The 19,767-nt window shown below is 35.8% G+C and overlaps 2 long non-coding RNA genes across 2 annotated transcripts in view; one reads left to right on the forward strand and one right to left on the reverse strand.

Moving 5' to 3' along the window:
• The first annotated feature begins 3,270 nt into the window (after nucleotides 1–3,270).
• The window catches only part of LOC138847896 (uncharacterized), a 37,500-nt gene continuing 21,003 nt past the window's right edge, over nucleotides 3,271–19,767 (forward strand). Inside the window, exon 1 of the long non-coding RNA XR_011385773.1 lies at nucleotides 3,271–5,289. This is a non-coding gene — a long non-coding RNA (uncharacterized lncRNA). The remainder of the gene's footprint in view (nucleotides 5,290–19,767) is intronic.
• The window catches only part of LOC100355679 (serine/threonine-protein kinase Kist), a 44,233-nt gene continuing 34,606 nt past the window's right edge, over nucleotides 10,141–19,767 (reverse strand). The window contains exons 6-7 of the long non-coding RNA XR_011385772.1: nucleotides 14,803–15,003; nucleotides 10,141–10,761 (exon numbers count right to left, since the gene is read on the reverse strand). This is a non-coding gene — a long non-coding RNA (serine/threonine-protein kinase Kist). The remainder of the gene's footprint in view (nucleotides 10,762–14,802; nucleotides 15,004–19,767) is intronic.

Genomic DNA, 19,767 nt, shown 5'->3' on the forward strand with positions numbered 1-19,767 from the left:
CCCCCCTTTTTTTGGTTTTTAGTTTTTGAGATAACATATTTTAAACTTACATTACACTAAAAGGCTTAATACTTTGCTAAATAAGAAGTTAAACAAGTAAAAGCCAAAAGACACTAGTTTAGTGGGAATATAGACATGGCCATAAACAATAACTGAATGGGAAAATGACCATTTCACCTATATAAATTATAAAGTAATCAAGATCATTAAAACTATAGTTGGAAACATTTTTAAAGGAATTATTCATTTATTTGAAAATCAGAGTCATAGAGAAAGGGAGAGACACAGAAAAAGAGAGAAAGATCTTCCATCCATTGGTTCAATCCATGATGGTCACAATGGCCAGGGATGGGCCATACCAAAGCCAGGAGCCAAGAGTTTCATTCAATCTCCCATATGGGTGCAGGGAAACAAGTACTTGGGTCATCCTCCAGCTATTTTTCCCAGTTCACTAGCTGGGAGCTGGGTTGGAAGTGGAGCAGCCAGGACTTGAACTGGCAGCCATATGGAATGCTGGCACAACGGCTTTACCCTCTATGCCACAACATCAGACCCTAATATAACATTCTTAATCATTGGTTTCACAAAGACATAAAACAAAGTTTTACAAAACCATTTTTGCTGCAATACTGATACACACTGACATTTCATTCTTTTTCTTCTTTTTTTGTATGTTTCTTAACTTTTTACCACATATAAGGGAGAGTATACCATATTTGTCTTTCTGGGTCCAAGCCTTATTTTTCTTAAATTATTTTTCATTATCTGAGGTTTACCTAACTTATAGTAAATGAATTTCCTTTTAGCATAACCACATTTAAGTTGAAAATCAAATATTCGCCTTCTATCAAGAAAAGCAATGCTTATTTAAAAATTATAGAAGCAAAAAAAAAAAAAAACAAAAACATTCTCTTGTTACTATTTTTTAAATGAAGATCTGGATCCACATGGTATTAAATGTCCTGCAAATTTCCAGGAATATTTATTTAATTTTTATTTATTTTTTTAGTTGACAGGTAGAGTTATAGACAGTGAGAGAGAGAGACAGAAAGGTCTTCCTTCCGTTGGTTCACTCCCCAAATGGCAGCTATGGCTGGCGCTGCGCCGATCCGCAGCCAGGAGCTAGGCACCTCCTCCTGGTCTCCCATGGGGTGCAGGGCCCAAGCACTTGGGCCATCCTCCACTGCCCTCCCGGGCCACAGCAGAGAGCTGGACTGGAAGAGGAGCAGCCAGGACTAGAACCCGGAGCCCATATGGGATGCTGGCGCCGCAAGTGGAGGATTAACCAAGTGAGTCATGGCACTTGGCTCCAGGAATGTTTATTTAAAAACCATGCTTTTGTTTTAAAATTTAGAAACTGCTTCAGGATTCTGATATGAAAATTTATAGAAGCAGAAATAATCATAACAAATAGCAATATAATCAAAACAAAAAGAGGGTTCATTAGACCAATGTAACCAGAAACTGAAGTACTAAAAACTAATTCAAAAATTAAGAAATAAAATTCAATTAATATATGGGATGAAAAGCCCTCCAAGGTCAAGTCAGATATATTATTCTAATAAAACTACAGTTAAAGAGTAGGACATCTGTATTTCTAATAATTTAAATTACATAGAGGTCGGCGTCATGGCTCACTTGGTTAATCCTCTGCCTGCAGCACGGCATCCCATATGGGTGCTGGGTTCTCCTCCCGGCTGCTCCTCTTCCAGTCCAGCTCTCTGCTGAGGCCCAGGAAGGCAGTGGAAGATGGCCCAAGTGCTTGGGCCCTGCACCTGCATGGGAGACCAGGAGAAGCACCTGGCTCCTGGCTTCGGATTGGTACAGCATGTCGGCTGTAGCGGCCATTTGGGGGGTGAACCAACGGAAGGAACACCTTTCTCTCTGTCTCTCTCTCTCTCACTGTCTAACTTTGCCTGTAAAATAAGTAAAAATAAATAAATAAATAAAAATAAAGAGTCATTATCTTTAAAAATTACATAATGTTTATCAGGAAATAGCTCAATGATGATCCTAAGTTACAATTTAGGCACCACACAAACACTAATGCAAGAGGGAAGTAAAATAAAGACACAAATATGTGATGTGAAAAAAAATTTAACCTCAAAAATTTTGTTATAAACCAACAGTGTTTACAATCTGATGAAATATTGAATAGGTAATGGTGAAATTTTTTTTCTCTCTTTTTTAATTTAGTAAATATAAATTTCCAAAGTACAGTTTATGGATTACAATGGCTTTCCCCCCATAATTTCCCTCCCACTCGCACCCCTCCCATCCCCACTCCCTCTCCCATTCCATTCACATCAAGATTCACTTTCAATTCTCTTTATATACAGAAGATCGATTTAGTATATATTAAGTAAAGATTTCATCAGTTTGCACCCACACAGAAACACAAAGTGTAAAATACTGTTTCAGTACTAGTTATAGCATTACTTCACATTGGACAACACATTAAGGACAGGTCCCACATGAGGAGTAAGTACACAGTGACTCCTGTTGTTGACTTAACAATTTGACACTCTTGTTTATGGTGTCAGTAATCTCCCTAGGCTCTAGTCATGAGTTGCCAAGGCTATGAAAGCCTTTTGAGTTCGCCGACTTCGATCTTATTCTGACAGGGTCATAGTCAAAGTGGAAGTTCTCTCCTCCCTTCAGAGAAAGGTACCTCCTTCTTTGATGACCCATTCTTTCCACTGGGATCTCACTCGCGGAGATCTTTTATTTAGGTTTTCTTCTTCTTCTTTTTTTTTTTTTTTTCCAAAGTGTCTTAGCTTTCCATGCCTAAAATACTCTCATGGGCTCTTCAGCCATATCCAAATGCCTTAAGGGCTGATTCTGAGGCCAGAGTGCTTTTTAGGACATCTGCCATTCTATGAGTCTGCTGTGTATCTCGCTTCCCATGTTGGATCATTCTCTCCCTTTTTGATTCTATCAGTTAGTATTAGCAGACACTAGTCTTGTTTGTGTGATCCCTTTGACTCTTAGACCTATCAGTGTGATCAATTGTGAACTGAAATTTATCACTTGGACTAGTGAGATGGCATTGGTACATGCCACCTTGATGGGATTGTATTGGAATCCCCTGGCACGATTCTAACTCCACCATTTGGGGCAAGTCCGATTGAGCATGTCCCAAATTGTACATCTCCTCCCTCTCTTATTCCCACTGTTATATTTAACAGGGATCACTTTTCAGTTAAAATTTAAACACCTAAGAATAATTGTGTGTTAATTACAGAGTTCAACCAACAGTACTAGAACAAAGAAAAAATACTAAAATGGATAAAGTATTACATTGTACATCAACAGTCAGGACAAGAGCTGATCAAGTCACTGTTTCTCATAGTGTCCATTTCACTTCAACAGGTTTCCCCTTTGCTGCTCAGTTAGTTGTCACCGATCAGGGAGAACATATGATATTTGTCCCTTTGGGACTGGCTTAATTCACTCAGCATAATGTTTTCCAGATTCCCCCATCTTGTTGCAATTTTAAACGTTTGGATGCAGGTGTAGTGGTTTTTTTTATGGTTTTACTTTGCATTTCTCAGATGATGAATGATACTGAGTACCATTTTGTATTGCTTTCCATCCATTCATTATGTGTAGTGTCTGTTCAAGCCTTTTGCCCATTATTTAATTAAGTTATGCTTGTTCTTATTTTTGGTTTTTTAAGGTGATTTGCATATTATAATGAGTCATTTGTAATATATATTATTTTCCAACTTTTTCTCTTGATCTGCGGTTTGTTTTATATTCTCTTAACAATGTCTTTTGAAAACCAGAAATTTTTAATTTGATGAGGGTACAAGTGGTCTATTTCTTTCTTTTATGCATACTTTGTTTATCATATCTAAGCAATCTTTGCTTAAATGAGGAAGGCATAAAGCTACTCATGTTCTTCTCAAAAATTTTCAAAATTTTGGTTTCCCATTTGAGACCATGATCCATTTTCTGCAATCTTCTAAATCCAATGATAATTTAGTGTGTTTATGTATGGATAAGCAATATTTCCTGCATCAATTATTTCAAAGCCCATTCTTTTATCTTGAATTATTTCAGATCTTTCTAAGTCATGTGTTTGTGTATGGATGAATATATTTTAGCCACTCTATTCTTTGCATTAAGTTCTTTATTGTCTGATGCTATCTTGATTACTGTGGCTTTAAAAATAATTCTCAAAATCTTATAGTGATAGCTCACTTTACCCTTTTGTTATTCCTTATCCAGGGTAGGGGGTGCATCTTACATGCTTTGTATTTAAATATTGTGAAATTCTTCATAGGAACTATTTCAAGACGTTGAGTAGGATGGTGTTGAATCTACAGATAAATGTTAGGAGAATATATGTTTTAAAGATATTAAATGTTCTGCTATATAAGCAATGTAAATTATTGTATTAATTTATTCTTTCTTTAATTTCTCTCAGCAATAATTTTTTAATTTCCAGAATAAATGTCTTAATTATTATTAGATTTTTCCTTAGGTATTTCATTTTTCAGGTTGTTAAAACTGGGATTTTTTTGCACTTTTAATTTCTAAAAATTAATTGTTCATCAATAGAAGAGCAGTTATTTGTGTGTAAGTTTTGTATCTCATAATCTTGATGAACACACTTACTAACCCCAGTAATTGGTTTTTATATATTTTCTTGGATTATTTTCACCTAACCATGCCTAAAATGAGCCTGTGAAATATGCCTATGTTGATATTTTGAAAAGAAAATCACTATATCTATTATATCTTTATATATATAATTATATATAAATATATATTACATTATATAATATATAATTATATATAAACATATAATTATATCTATTATATATTATATGTATTATATATCTATATATATTATATCTATTATTTAAGGTGATATGTATCTTTATTTTAGACCTCAACCCAAATATACATTAAACATAGTATTAAAAACTGTGTACCACAATTATTGTAGTAGACTAATGCTAATTCATCCCATGAATGACTTCAGAAGCCTTAGATTATCTATCAGCTTTAGAACAAAAAAATACAATTAGAACATGAGAAATACAAATGAGGGTTTACAATTATATTTTTAAAAATTTGTTCCTTATATAAGGTGAACAAACTTCATGTATTTCATATATACAGATTTAAGAGCATAGTGATAGTTCTTTCACTACCCTTGCTACTGCTTATGATCTCACCCTCCCTCCTTCCTTTCTTATTTTTTCTTTCAGTTTTTACAATGACATACTTTATTTCATAATCACAAGCTTGATCTTCCACTGAATAAACAAACAAATAGTAAGTATAAAAATCATTGTTGTTCAAGAGTATAGACAAGGATTGTAAACAACAGTCAAATCTCAAAATGTCAATTTTACTCATATAAATTATATTTTTGTGTTCTGTATATTAATTACCACAAGTAAAGGAAAACATATGATATCTGTATTTTTGGGACTGGCTTATTTCAGTAAGCATAATCGTTCCAAGTTGCATACATTTTGTTGCAAAATACAGGATTTAACTCCTTTTAATGGCTGAGTAGTATTCCATGGTGTATATATATATCCCATTTTCTTTATCCAGTCATTGGTTGATGGTCAACTGGGTAGATTGCATATCTTAGCTCTTGTGAATTGAGCTGCAATAAACATGAAGGTACAAATAACTCTTTCATATGCTGATTTAATTTCATTTGGGTAAATTCCCAGGAATTCATGGCTGGGTAACATGGTAGGTCTATTTTCAGATTTCTGAGGATGTCTTCCATATTGGTACTACGGTAATAGAGGGCAGCATATGTGCGATAGTTGAACATCAAATTTGACTTTAATTCAGCTGCCAGCCAAATGAATAGGATATATTTACTTAGGTCAACAATGGTTTTACAAAACCAAGTATATACAAGTTCAGTGTCAATGTCTCACTGTATACACATATTAATGTATCTTGATGTCAGGTGTCCATTTTGGAGTCAACATGAGGGTTTAAGGAATGTCAGAGATTCCTTCTCAGCTTTTTGGCTAAGATCAAGTGTGGGAATATCACAGATGCAGATGATGGGGTTCCAAGTACAAGACAATGGGTCAGAAAAGCCTAAATGATGTATGCAGAGAAAAGATAAGCTAAAAAAGGAGAACTAGGATTGACCTGAAATACCTGTTTGTGGTAACTGTTGGTAAGTGCTATAAACTGATCAGTGTATTATAAAGTGTCAGTGATATATATATATATATATATATATATATATATAGTAAAAATTGTGTGAATGAAATACTATTTGGTATAGATATATAAAAATGTCTACACTGAATTGTACCCCTTAAACAATAAAACTTTCTCTCCCAAGTTTTATGATTTTTTTCATGAATTCCACATTATGTAATATTAATATACCTATCTCTTTGAAAAATAATATGCATGTATGCATATGGTTACATATGAAGCAAATATAGCAACATGCTAAAAATTGTTATATCTATGAATGCTCATGGAATCTTTCTTTGTACTTTTCTATATTATTTGTGATATTTAAAAATAAAAAATTTAAAAGAAAGGTTAGTCTTTCTAAGGAATAAAAGAAAACTGAGGCATAACATCTTTAATAATGTTCTTCCTCTGTGTCACTTTTTTATATATTAGTTTTATAGATTAGATGCTTCTTTTCAATAATTGAGTACAACAGTGATTATTATCATCTTATTTTACTGGGAATAACAGAGTATTTGTGGCTTCTGTGACATAGCTACTGTCACACCTGAGAAAGTCACAGATTAATGTTCAGGACAGTGGTTCATGTTCTATATCCGTTCCTTCTTCTTTTACCCTCTTTGCTATTCTTATCTTCTCATGCCTTGGCAACTCATGACAAGAGCCTAGGGTGATTACTGATGCCATAAACAGGAGTGTCAATTTGTTAAGTCAACAACAGGAGTCACTGTGCACTTACTCCTCATGTAGGATCTCTGTCCTTAATGTGTGGTACAGTGTGATTTAATGCTACAACTAGTACTCAAACAGTATTTTTCACTTTGTGTTTCTATGTGGGTGCAAACTGTTGAAATCTTTACTTAATATATGCTAAACTGATCTTCTGTATATAAAGAGAATTGAAAGTGAATCTTGATGTGAATGGAAGGGGAGAGGGAAAGGGAAAGGGGAGGGTTGCGGGTGGGAGGGAAGTTATGGGTGGGGAAGCCATTGTAATCCATAAGCTGTACTTTGGAAATTTATATTCATTAAATAAAAGTTAAAAAAATCAAAATAATCAATAAATAAATCTTATATACAGGCAAAATTTCATTTATGAGTAATAGTAGAAAATCAAATATACATCACTGAATAGAAAACTGTCTAATTTTTTATTATCTTTTACTTTTATCTTTATACTAACAAAGTAACGCTATTTTCAATGGGATGGATATCTAGGAATGATAAGTGAAAAGCATAATATGTTAGCAGTATGTTTGCAAAATTCAGATGCAAAAATAGATGAAATCCAAGATGATTTAAATTTGATGGCTAGTTGAAAGTATTTTAGTAAACATAGAGGAATATAAATAAAGAGTTTAAATAAATTACAATTCTAGAAATATCCTAGGATGCACAAACCAGTGCAATACCAAAGAGTAATTTTCTCAGCTCTCTCTCACACAAAGCCTCTCACACATACATATCTGCCAATTTGTTGGCATTCAAGTACACAGAGGGTTCTATGGCTTTAAAATTGGGATGAGTTTTAAAAATACGATCTAAGGAAACAACAGAGAAACAGCCAAAAGACTAAGAAAGTCCTAATAAAAGATCCTAATAAAAAAGACAGTGAATGGGGAACTTCAAATCTTCCTTCACAATTTCTGGTAATTATATACATAATAGTGTAACAGAAAAAACACAAACTGGTGTAAATTCTTGCAATTGTATGTGTGGATGCATATATGAAGTTCCAAAGAAGTTACCCAAAAGAAAATACTTTATGTTCAACCTATGTGATTTTTAGACATTTTCTTTTCGTTTAGGTAAGAGATAAGATAATTCAAAAGCATTCAAGTTGTTCTTCTAGAAGCATGGCTTTTTTCTTGCCTATGTAATATTATGCAACAACATAGAAAATTCTTGTTTCCTATTGAATTCATGTTGACACTACTTTATGTGAAAACCTGTTATTACTGGCTCTTTAAAAATAACACTTACACTGCCGGCACTGTGGCTCAACAGGCTAATCCTCCACCTAGCAGCGCTGGCACACTGGGTTCTAGTCCCGGTCGGGGCGCCAGATTCTGTCCCGGTTGCCTCTCTTCCAGGCCAGTTCTCTGCTATGGCCCAGGAGTGCAGTGGAGGATGGCCCAAGTGCTTGGGCCCTGCACCTGCATGGGAGACCAGGAGAAGCACCTGGATCCTGCCTTCGGATCAGTGGGGTGCGCTGGCCACAGCGCGCCGGCCGCGGCGGCCATTGAAGGGGGAACCAACGGCAAAGGAAGACCTTTCTCTCTGTCTCTCTCTCACTGTCCACTCTGTCTGTCAAAAAAAAAAAAACACTTACACTTTGTTTATAATTTATACACTTATTTAAAAATTATCAACAAGCAAATTATATACAAAAATATGCACTGCTTGTCTCTTCTCTGTTTAATAGAAAATAGTTTGCTTTTTTTCTTATATTTATTGCCTACTTGACCTTTTTTCTCTCTGACAGTTCCAATCAAAATCAAGTTACATATTGAGAAAGAATAGAGATATATTCAAACATGTTTAATTAACACTCTACCACTCCACCCCTCAATTTGTTTAACGATTATGTGATATAATGCAGTACATTCCAGATAAACATCAAAAACCAACAATTGTCAAGTAGGGATTTGCTGTCAAGTTGCATAAAAATTAGCTGTGATAAACATAGAGAAACTGGCACCAACCCAGACCTAGGTAATCGAAGTTTCTAAAAGAGAATTAGGAAATATGCAATGAAAATATCTCCCCTGGGTGACTCTAATGTGAAAGGTTATCCAAGTTCATGGTTACAGCACACAAGAAACTACCTGTTTCTGAACTAAAAGCATAACAAGCATTACAGTAAAAGTAATCATAAAAGCAGAGCAGGCATTTGGCACAGTGATTATTAGCACACTACTTGGAACACCCTCATCCCATTTCGTAATGTCAGCGTTAAGACCCTGGCACTGCCTAAAGACTCCTGCTTCCTACTAATGTGCATGCTGGGAGTCAGTGGTGATGGCAAGTGCTCTTCCATGTGGGAGAGCAAAGCTGATTTCCTGGTTTCCAGTTTCAACTTGACCCAGCAGTGAGCAGACAGGAGTCTCTCTCTCTCTCTTTTCTTTCTCTCTCTCTCTCTGTCTTTCTCACTGAATAGACTAGTGAAAAAAAATCAAACCTCATTGTAGGTGCTAAACTCTGATTTTTTTAGAATTAGAAAAAAATAAAAATATAGGACATTCAATGCCTGTGTTGGTTTGATTGACCTACTCTCATTTGTCTCTCCAGATTGTATACTTTACAGAAAGGAGCTCAACTCCATTCAGGAAATATATGAACATTTGTTTTTCTTAGTAGTATTCCTACCCAGAATGCTATTTTCAATTTGTTTAATCAGCAAAGACTTCTCTGTCAAGACACATATTGAGTTACTTATCTTGCAATAGTTCTTGACTATTCAAGCTTACTTACCACTCCTTAGCTCTGTATTTGTTTTGATCAAACCACTCATCACATCACATTGAACCTGCTGTTGCTTGCCTATTTATGTCCATAAATAAAAAATGAGCCCTTCCAGGATACCTGGTGTTCTTTTAATTGTTGAAGCCCTCATTTAAGTTGTGAATATTGTTTCATGTGTGATATGCTTCAATAAATGTTTGCCCAATCATTAATGACATAATAGGGGCAATTAGTTTTCATAGAACAATCTTTGCTGATAGAAAAACTCACTTAGGAGACCAGATAGACTTAGCAGAAGGTAATTTAGGATCCAAGAAAAGTTTTTTTTATCATAGTAAACATTGTTGCCAAATACTAATAGATTATCCGTCAATCTTCATTGTTATGATTGTTTGTTGAAAGTTAAATCATGCATGATTAAACTCTTTCTAGTCAATGATTCAGACAACAAAAATAATACAGGGTTGATCCACATTTTTATTCTTTAATGCAGTTTGTTCTTTATTTATAATCTTTTATGTTTAAAATAATGCCATGAATTTTTACATCGTGTTGCTTCTGCACTAGTTTTCTCCGTGTGGTTTTCAAAAAGATCATGGATAAAATGTGGAAATTGCTCCAGTTGAATAAGCAAGTTTAATCCTGTGGTGATATTTGCTTCAGTTACAGGCTACGTAATCCATGAAGTATAATCCTGAGTACGATCCATGGAGATGATTTTATTAGTAGGAAGCATCATCTAAACTCATGTGATTCCACCCATTGTTCAATAGGATGAAATGTCAAAACATTAAAGTCTCATTTATCTTTAATTTCATTCCAAAAACTAGTCTTGAAAGCAACCAATTATCTTATTAATCACTCCCAGGAAACGTTACTAATGTTCCATTATCTGCATGTTTAGGTTTGACCTTTGATGGTGCAGAAAAGCTATCTTCACTTTAACAAAATCATATCCTTCAGTTTTGAGAATGGTTAGTTGCAATATGATTAGGATTCTGCTCTTTCTCCATCTACTATATTCATATTATGCGTATTACAAACTTGGGCTTCTTCAGTGTTTATGTCATGTTTGATTCCATGCTTTTTGATGACCTATATAAAAATAAATTGTTCATATTCAGATTTAATTTATTTATCATTGATACATAAAAATCCTACAAGTTGTAGGATATCAACCAATGTATCAATACCTGTTTACATTGTGTAATATTAAAATCAGAGTAAACATATTTATCTCCTCAAATATTTATAATTTCTTTTGGTGGGAATATTCAAAATTCTTACTTCAAGCTTTAAAAAACACATTTACAGTAGATCATTGCTATCTATAGGTATTTTACTATGCAGTAAAACACAAGAACTTATGAACTTACTCCTCCTACCTAACTCTAATTTCTTTATTTCTTTTATTTTTTGGTGCTGAAACCCAGAAGCAAACTCTAATTTCATATTTATGAAGCAGCCTTTCCCCACCACTCCCTCCCTCCACCCATCCTGGCTTTTGGAAATGGTCACTTAACTCTCAAGTTCTATGAGGTTGAGTTTTTCAGAATCAACATATGAGAAACAAGGTTTAGTACTTACCTTTCTGTACCTGACTTATTTCACTTAACATAATAACCTACAGCTCTTTATATGTTGTGACAAATGGCAAGATTGGACCATTTTTAAAAGAAAGTTGGTTTACTTGAAAATCAGAGTATCAGAGAAAGGAGAGAGAAAGGGAGAGAGAGAAAGGGAGATAGAGAGAGAGCAAGAGAGTGAGCTTTTATTTTCTATTTCTCTCCTCAAATGCCCATAACATCATGGGCTGGGGCTGGCCAAAGTCAAGACACTGGAACTCCATCTGGGTCTCTTATATGGGTGGCAGGAACCCAAATATTTGGGCCATTATCCCCTGCTTCTCAGGTTCACTATTAGCAAGGTAGAATGGAAGTGCTAATCTGCACAGATGTCCCAACCTGTGGCTTAACTTGTGTGCCACAATTCTCATTCTCAGATTTGCAATATGTTTGTGACTGAATAATATTTTTCTGTGTATATGTAGCAGTTTCTTTATTCTTTATTATGAAGTGAATACACAGGCTATACTGGCAGATTGTTTAAATTCTGCTATGGTGAGTTCTGAGAATTGGTGATGTGCAATTGTTTTAAAGGCATGATTGGCCACATCCTTTCTCCTTTTGTAGCTCCAAATCCTGGATGGGGGTCGTGGACTCATCTTCAGACCTGAGGAGAGCAGTGCCAGTCTAGAGGTGCCCTGACTGTTTATTCCCTATTTATAAGGAAGCAGAAGAGTCTCCTCTTATGTTTCAGCGCATCACTGGTTCAGAGGCGTACGCCACTAAAAAGTGTCCATTTTGGCAATCTTCATGTACTGCCTGAACACAACTGTATACCTTGTAGAAAGTCCTAAAATGTTCAGTATCAGCATCATAGAAAGTCATACATCCCCTTCCTTTGTGTGTTTAGTATGGAAAATTTTTTCCAGGAAGTTATGACAGGAATTCACAGAGCACAGAATCAAGAGAGCTTTCAAGTTACAATTACAGCTGACTGTAAATGGCTCTGCCCCATTTACATCAGCTGTTACAATGTCTTCATTGCAATAGTGTGTTTGTCGCCCAAAGTCACCATCTGCTTCCTGATTTTAGTGAGATTTTCTTCCATACAAGTTTTCCTACTAATTTAATGCTTAGTACATAATTCAGAACACGGTATTCTAACAAGTCTTTTCGCAATCATTCCTGCAGTAAAAAGTGTTTCAAAATCAAGTATGTAGGAATGTGTGTCCTTCTGGCAAGGTATTTACAACCAAAGAAAAATTCCAGCCGGTAGATTTGAATCGGGCACAATATCCTTAAATGCAATGCAAATAAAAAATATATGAAAGTGGAAAGAAGCACAGAAAATTGTTAGAGAAATTCAAAACATTGTGCAGATACTTTACCGAAGTTACAACCTTCCTTACATAATGTTATCTCATCAATCTAGAGCTCTGGGGTTCTAGAGGTACATAGCAGAGGACTTGGAGCTCCAGTATTCTGCTGAGTTGAACTAAATTTCTGAAATCATTTAAACTCCCTTAAGAGAATTACATTTATTATCCTGTCAAGAGGGACTAGAACATATATCTGTTTCATGAAATTGGTTGGTGAAAAGATATATGTGGTTTTCGTCTGTTTCTGAAGTGCTTTGAGAAGACAAGAAGTGATCATAAACACACAAGTATCTCATCAAGATTTACTGAATATCGCTATTTGTTCTGTTTCAAAGTCACGAGAACTAGAAAATTTCGGCAGAAAACTGAAAGGATGAATTGGGTGACAGTGACAGTGAATCAGCACTCCCCCACGCTGTTATTACTGGGGAAGGACTGAGTGGCAGGACTCTCAGTGCTGAGGCTCTGCCCTGTTCTCTCGCCCACGATTTAGGAAACACAGCTGCAGTCAGATATAGGTAAAGGGTGTGCCTACAGCCATGTGGCCTCCCTGCTTACATGCAGACCAGGTGATCAAACAAACCTCTCCAAACCAAAATGCAGTTACCATGTCAGTACTCCCATTTACTGGTGCATCAGTGAACTTTAGACCCGTTCTGGGGAGACTGTTTCCTGCTAATGCTCCTGGTGATGTGCTGACTCTTGAAATGCCCTTTTGACAAGGAGTCTGACTTACTGCACTCTTTCATTAAATTGTGTAGAATGTGCATTGTTGCACGGAGGAAGACAAAGGCTCCTTCCTCTGAGAGCCCACAACCAAATGACATGTGATAGAGGGGAAAAAATGAAAATCAAAACTCTTCCTTGAAAGTAGAGGGAATGATGGGGCCGGCACTGCGGCACAGTGGGTTAACGCCCTGGCCTGCAGTGCCAGCATCCCATAAGGGCGATGGTTTGAGACCCTGCTGCTCCACATCCGATCCAGCTTTATTCTATGGCCTGGGAAAACAGTAGAAGGTGGCCCAAGTCTTCATAGGAGACCCAGAAGAAGCTCCTGGCTCTTGGCTTCGAATTGGCACAGCTCTAGTTGTTGCGGCCAATTGGAGAGTGAATTAGCGGATGGAAGACCTCTCTCTCTCTCTGCCTCTTCTCTCTCTGTGTAACTCTGACTTTCAAATAAATAAATAAATCTTTTAAAAAAGAGTTAAAGTAATCTTTAAAAAAAACTAAAAAAAGAAAGTAGAGGGAATGAGAAAAATATAAACATAGCTGATTTGGGGGGAGTCTTGTTAAATTTTTATAAATTTTGAGAAATTATTGCCCATGCAAATTAAAAGTAGTGGAACAAGGAAACCAAGGAATGAGACTAGATACATTTAGAGTGTAATTGCTGGACATTCACTAAGGAATTAAGAAAAACAGTGAAAATATTTCCAAACCCTAACAGCGACCACACTGAAGTCTCAAAGCACCTCGATGAAGGAGGCCATGTAGACATACACATATTCTTGATTAGCTACAGCAATAGTTTGCAAATCTGGGAGGAAAAGCCAAATAATTAGGTAATAAAAACAATAAATGAATTTAGGGTTATCAGTGAAGTAACTGAGCATGGTAACAATTCTGAGAATGGAGTATACTGTAGATTGGAAGGTGTTGAAATACTGAACAAAGTAGACGTAAATCACAGTTTGAAATCTTGGTGTATAGAAGGTGATTTTATCAAAATTTGATAATCAGATAGCTCAAGAAAATTAGCTGGATAAGTATAGGCAATTAATTTTTAACTTCTGAATGCCCCACTATAACCATTGGCATCATAAGTCTGAATTGAACAATCTTAATTGAAGGCACTTTAAATTTAAAAAATGGTACATAATATGCCCAAAGTAATGTGTTAAAGTGATGGGCGACTAGAAAGAAGAAGTTGAATATAACTCTATGACTGTAATGTCCACGACACAGCCATGATTATAACAGAGGTAATGGACATAGACAAGAATGTTGGTAGTGCTAAAGTTATAATAGAAGGACCAGTACAGTTCATTAACAGATATATCTAAAATCACCTTCTTTTTTATTGTATAATCTATTAAGCTAGCAAAATTAATATTTATAAATATATTTCTTAAATGTTAGTCTGTGTCATCTATTCAATTTTAGCATAGTGTAGATTTAAATATAATCAATACCTTCTGTAGAAAGTCACTTCTTGAGAGGGCTAAGTTCCATGTAAATAAGTTAAATACTGAAAATGTAATCCTATCCCAGTCCCCTAGAGTAAGAAATACTTCTTTTTTTTTTCTTCTATTATGTAGTCCTCATCATATATTTCACATAGTGTGGTCTGTAATTTAGTAGGTATGTTGGTGTCTTTCCATAAAACATTCTTTCTATAAGGGAAAGGGTATAGACACATACATATATGAAGGGTCTCCTAGAAGTTCATGGAAAATACCTAATATTCTAAAATATGTGGATTTCTAAAGTTTTTGCACATAATAAACCTTTCCATTGCACATTCCATGAGTTTTGTAAAGAATCCTTGTGCATATGCACACACATACAACAGAGTTACCATGCCACTTCACATCTCATATCCTAAATAATCACTGTCTCTTTAAGATTTATTTATTGATTTATTTGAAAGGTGGAGTTACAGCGAGAGAGAGAGAGAGAGAGAGAGAGAGAGAGAGAAATCTTCACTGCCCAAATAGCCACAATGACAAGCTTCATTTGAGTCTCCCTTGTGGGTGCAGGGACCTCAGTACGTGGGGCCATCTTCTTCTGCTTTTCCAGGTATACTAGTAGTGAGCTGGATTAGAAGTGGAGGAACCAGGACTCAAACCAGTGCCCTTATGGGATGCTGGTATCACAGGTGCTGGCTTTACCCAAGACACCACATTGCTGGCCCCAGTAATTCTCTCATAATGTTGTCCAGTCAAACAGATTTTTTTGCTGGCTACTTCTCCTTACTATCTAATTCTACTAATACACACCTATATGGAGACTCAGGTATCTAATTGCAAGCACTTATTAACAATTTCAAAATATATCTGGATGTTATGCAATACTGTTACCAGGTTAGAGGCAAGAATATAGGAAATTACTACTTTTTATACACAACTTAGCCAGGTGATAATAAACTCAATCAAACACATGGAGTTCTTAAAGTGTTCTTGTGTATCAAGAAAGCAGGAAACCAAGGACAGAAGTATGAATTGTAATAATATTTAAAAAGGAAATATAAGAGGAACAAAGATGAGTAGTAAGTAAGAAAAGAAAATCACAAAAGAAAGAAGGGTCATACACTCTGTAGAAAAGATTTGTTGGATTTTTGACATGTTGAAGAGAGTCAAACAGATTAAGTTGTGGACATTCCTATTTCATTTAACATCATAATGTTTGAATTGAAAGAGAATCCTTCCAATGGACTGGTGGAATTGGACTATTATCTGCAAAGTGTTATTCAACATAAGGAAAGAAGAGGAAATATTTAAACATAAAATTTTATTTGAAATTCTTTTATGAAGAAGAGATAGAATGATTAGTATATAAATGGGGATTTTATTGCTTTTTCAATAAACATGAAACTAACATCTAAGTAAGACTATACAGATTTATACATTTGTGTATAAAATATATCACTTTATATCACTTATTTTAGTTATTTATATGGTGTATAAGACTAAAGTAAGTGAAATTAATTTATATTCAGAGGAAAGATAGATCTATAGGATTAGAGACATGGGAAGCAGACTTGAATTGTAAAGTGGTGTCTATTATTTATTTGTTTACTTTTAAAATGTGGAAAGAGAGGAGAGATAAAGAATCTACCATCCACTGGTTCATTCCTCATGTATCTACAGTTATGGAAGCTGGGCAAGGCTGAAGTCAGGAGCCTGGAACCAAATCTGAGTGTCCTACATGAGTGGAAGAGACCCAAGTACTTAATCTAGTATGTGTTGCTTCCCAGGCTGAGCATTGTAGGAAGCTAGGCTTGGAAGGGGATCCAGGTGATGAACCCACAGTCTTATATGCAACTGAGGCACCCCACATGGTGTGTTAACCCCTCTGCTAAATGCCCACCCATGCAGAGGAGTTTTTAGAACAGCAGTTTCAGAGCTGCGACGAGCATGATGATTGGGAGAAGGGGGAATTTGAGGGCACCCCTGGTGCAACACTTATGATGATGCTTGTGCTTCAGATGCTGGTGCACACCCTGGTAGGCAGAAGGTGATGACTGAAGCAGTTGGGTACCAGTTTCCCAGGCAGGAAACTCATTCTTAGTTGTGTTCTTGCTTCAGCATGGCCCAGCCTCAGATGTTGTGGGAAGCTGGGGAGCATCTGCCTTTGTATCTCTTCTTTGCCTCTCCAGACAAGGAAAATAAGAATTACAAGTATAATTAAAATGAACATACAACCGTATAGTATTGAGAGCCTAGTGTGAAATTCCCCAGGTGTGTGGCACACTCTGGATATGCTGAGCATCATTGGTTATCTTTAAAAGGACTCTACATTATTGTAGGACATTATGGGGATTACAAGGGTCATATCTATTGCTTATAACATAAGGCATAAAGATAGCTCTGATGGTCATTTAATCCTTTATCACTGTCCCTAATACAATTTTGCACTTGAATGATCTGGAGAGAATAACTGTTCTTTCCAGTAGACTATGATGCTTTCCCAATGAACACCTGCGCATGCTATAATAAATGATTCATTGAATTGCCCACATCAGAAATCAAATTCCGATCTATGGAAACTATTTCACAATCAACCAACCTCTACTAAAATATGCATTTTCACCTGTCTCTCTTGGAACTGAAAGAAAACAGAAATAGAGAAACTTTTCCCAGTGAATTAATGAGAACTAGACTTGACCACACAATGTAAGGAATACACTTGCCATTTACTCTTTGTCTCTTCTCTGGTTGTCATGGTGATCTTAGCTAAAACTGGTACAATATTAAACAGAAATATTCATATACATTTATATCATTCATAAAGTAGTAAATGCAATAAAGACATCAAGATTCCATAAAGGTAGTTTTAGAAAACATTGTAAGCCTTCTCTCTCTTAAGGAAATGGTCCTAAAGTTTAAATCAATTTTGGAATCCCTTTCAAAGTTTTTTTTTTTATTTGACAGGTGGAAATTAGACAGTGAGAGAGAGAGACAGAAAGATATTCTTTCCATTGGTTCACCCCCCAAATGGCCACCACAGCCGGCACTGCACTGATCCAAAGCCAGGAGCCAGGTGCTTCCTCCTGGTCTCCCATGCAGGTGCAGGGCCCAAGCACTTGGCCATCCTCCACTGCCTTCCCAGGCCACAGCAGAAAGCTGGACTGGAAGAGGAGCAACAGGGACTAGAACCTGGCACCCATAGTGGATGCCAGTGCCACAGGTGGAGGATTAACCAAGCGAGCCATGGCACTGGCCCCCAGAGTGCTTTCAAAATACAGAAGGGAAGATATTTGGCCAAGTGGTTAAAATGCATATTAGGCCATCTATGTCCCACATCAGAGTACCTGGGTTCGATACTTGGAACTGACTCCCAATTCTTGCAACCTGCCAGTGCAACCCTGGATGACAACAGGTGGTGGCTCAATTATTTGGGCCCTTGTCATCCCTGTGGGAGACCCAGATTGCTAACTCCTCCTTTCTGTCTCAGTTGTTGCAGGCATTCAAGGAGTGAGCTAACAGATGGGTGCTTTGTCTTTCTGTATTGTTCTTTTCTCTCTGCTTTATGAATTAAGAAACATACAGATCATGATTAGTTTCTAAAGAGGAATATTCTAAATAGTCACACCACTTTATTCTGTTGTGAGCAGTACAGAAATTTTGAGACCTCAATACTAAAGAGCTATTTAGAATATTATTTAATATATTTAATGACATTTTCAATTATATAAACGACAGACCCCTTATCTTTTCTGTTGAGGAATAGTGTTTTTTTCTTCATACTATTTGTTGTTCTCATTACTTAGTTTAGGTTTAACCTTACAAGTAATAAATAAACTGAGAATAGATCTTTGTAAAAATTGAGAGTGTGAATGGGAGAGCGAAGAGGAAGAAGGGTTTGAGTTTGGCCAGGAGGGAGGGTAGGGTAGGAAGTGTAACTATGCCCCTAAATCTGTATATATGAAACACTTGAAATGCATTACAAATAAAATTTTATTACATATAATTATATATATTCATAAATTAGGCATTCACTTATCTTTTCTATTTAATGCTTGCTACATCTTTGTTAACTTAGAATTAGAAAAAAAGCAAATGAGATGATTAAAGAAAAATATATTAAAAAGTGAGGTGAAATCACTCTGAAACTGAATAGAAAAATAATTTAGAAACCTACATGAACAACAGTGATTAACAACAACAACAACAAAATCCTACAAGAATTTGAAGGTGAATAAGAAAAAAAAAATTCAGGAAAACTTATTGTTTAATCAGAAGAAAGTAAATGATTTGTACACCTAAGCAAAAGTTTATGTTAGTGAGGATATTGTTTACTTAACATGCTACATGAAACAAACACTTTAGGCTCTATTCATTTTATTACATGTTTATAGATTATAGAATTGACCATGGGGTGTAAATTAAGCAACCACATTTGGAAAATGCTCAGTTATAAGAGTTTAACAGGGTAAGTTATCTGAATAGACACTGAAATGAGCACCCAGAGGTTACTTTCAGGTGCTTTAGTGCTTCACATGGGAGAGTCTGATTTCATGAAACTTAAGCTTTAAATGAGGGTGCTCATGCCTGTTCCATGACCTTCTCCAGTCTCCGTAGACTGCGTTCCCTTTTCTGAAATAACGTTGCTGAATTCTGCTCACTTCACTACATAAAACTCTAAAACAGAAAGGATAATCATTCCCACATCCCTGGATGTCTGTCATTGCTTTTGTACAAGCCTTGCACAATATGCAAACATGTAACTTTTGGGGGTAAGAGTTCCAGAAAACTTGTGCTCTATTTCCTTGCTAGTCATACCGTAACTCTGTATTCCTAATTTTCCATATAAAGATTATGAAGATCAAGCCTTATGCTATTTCACCTCTGTTTCTTGAAGTTGGATTACAGAAGCTCTCCCTCACTCTTTACTTTTCACAGTAAATCCTGAGCAGCCATTCTTTAGGTGATAGT

This window comes from Oryctolagus cuniculus (genome assembly GCF_964237555.1).
Source record: "Oryctolagus cuniculus chromosome 17 unlocalized genomic scaffold, mOryCun1.1 SUPER_17_unloc_2, whole genome shotgun sequence".
In the NCBI taxonomy this organism is placed as follows: domain Eukaryota; kingdom Metazoa; phylum Chordata; class Mammalia; order Lagomorpha; family Leporidae; genus Oryctolagus; species Oryctolagus cuniculus.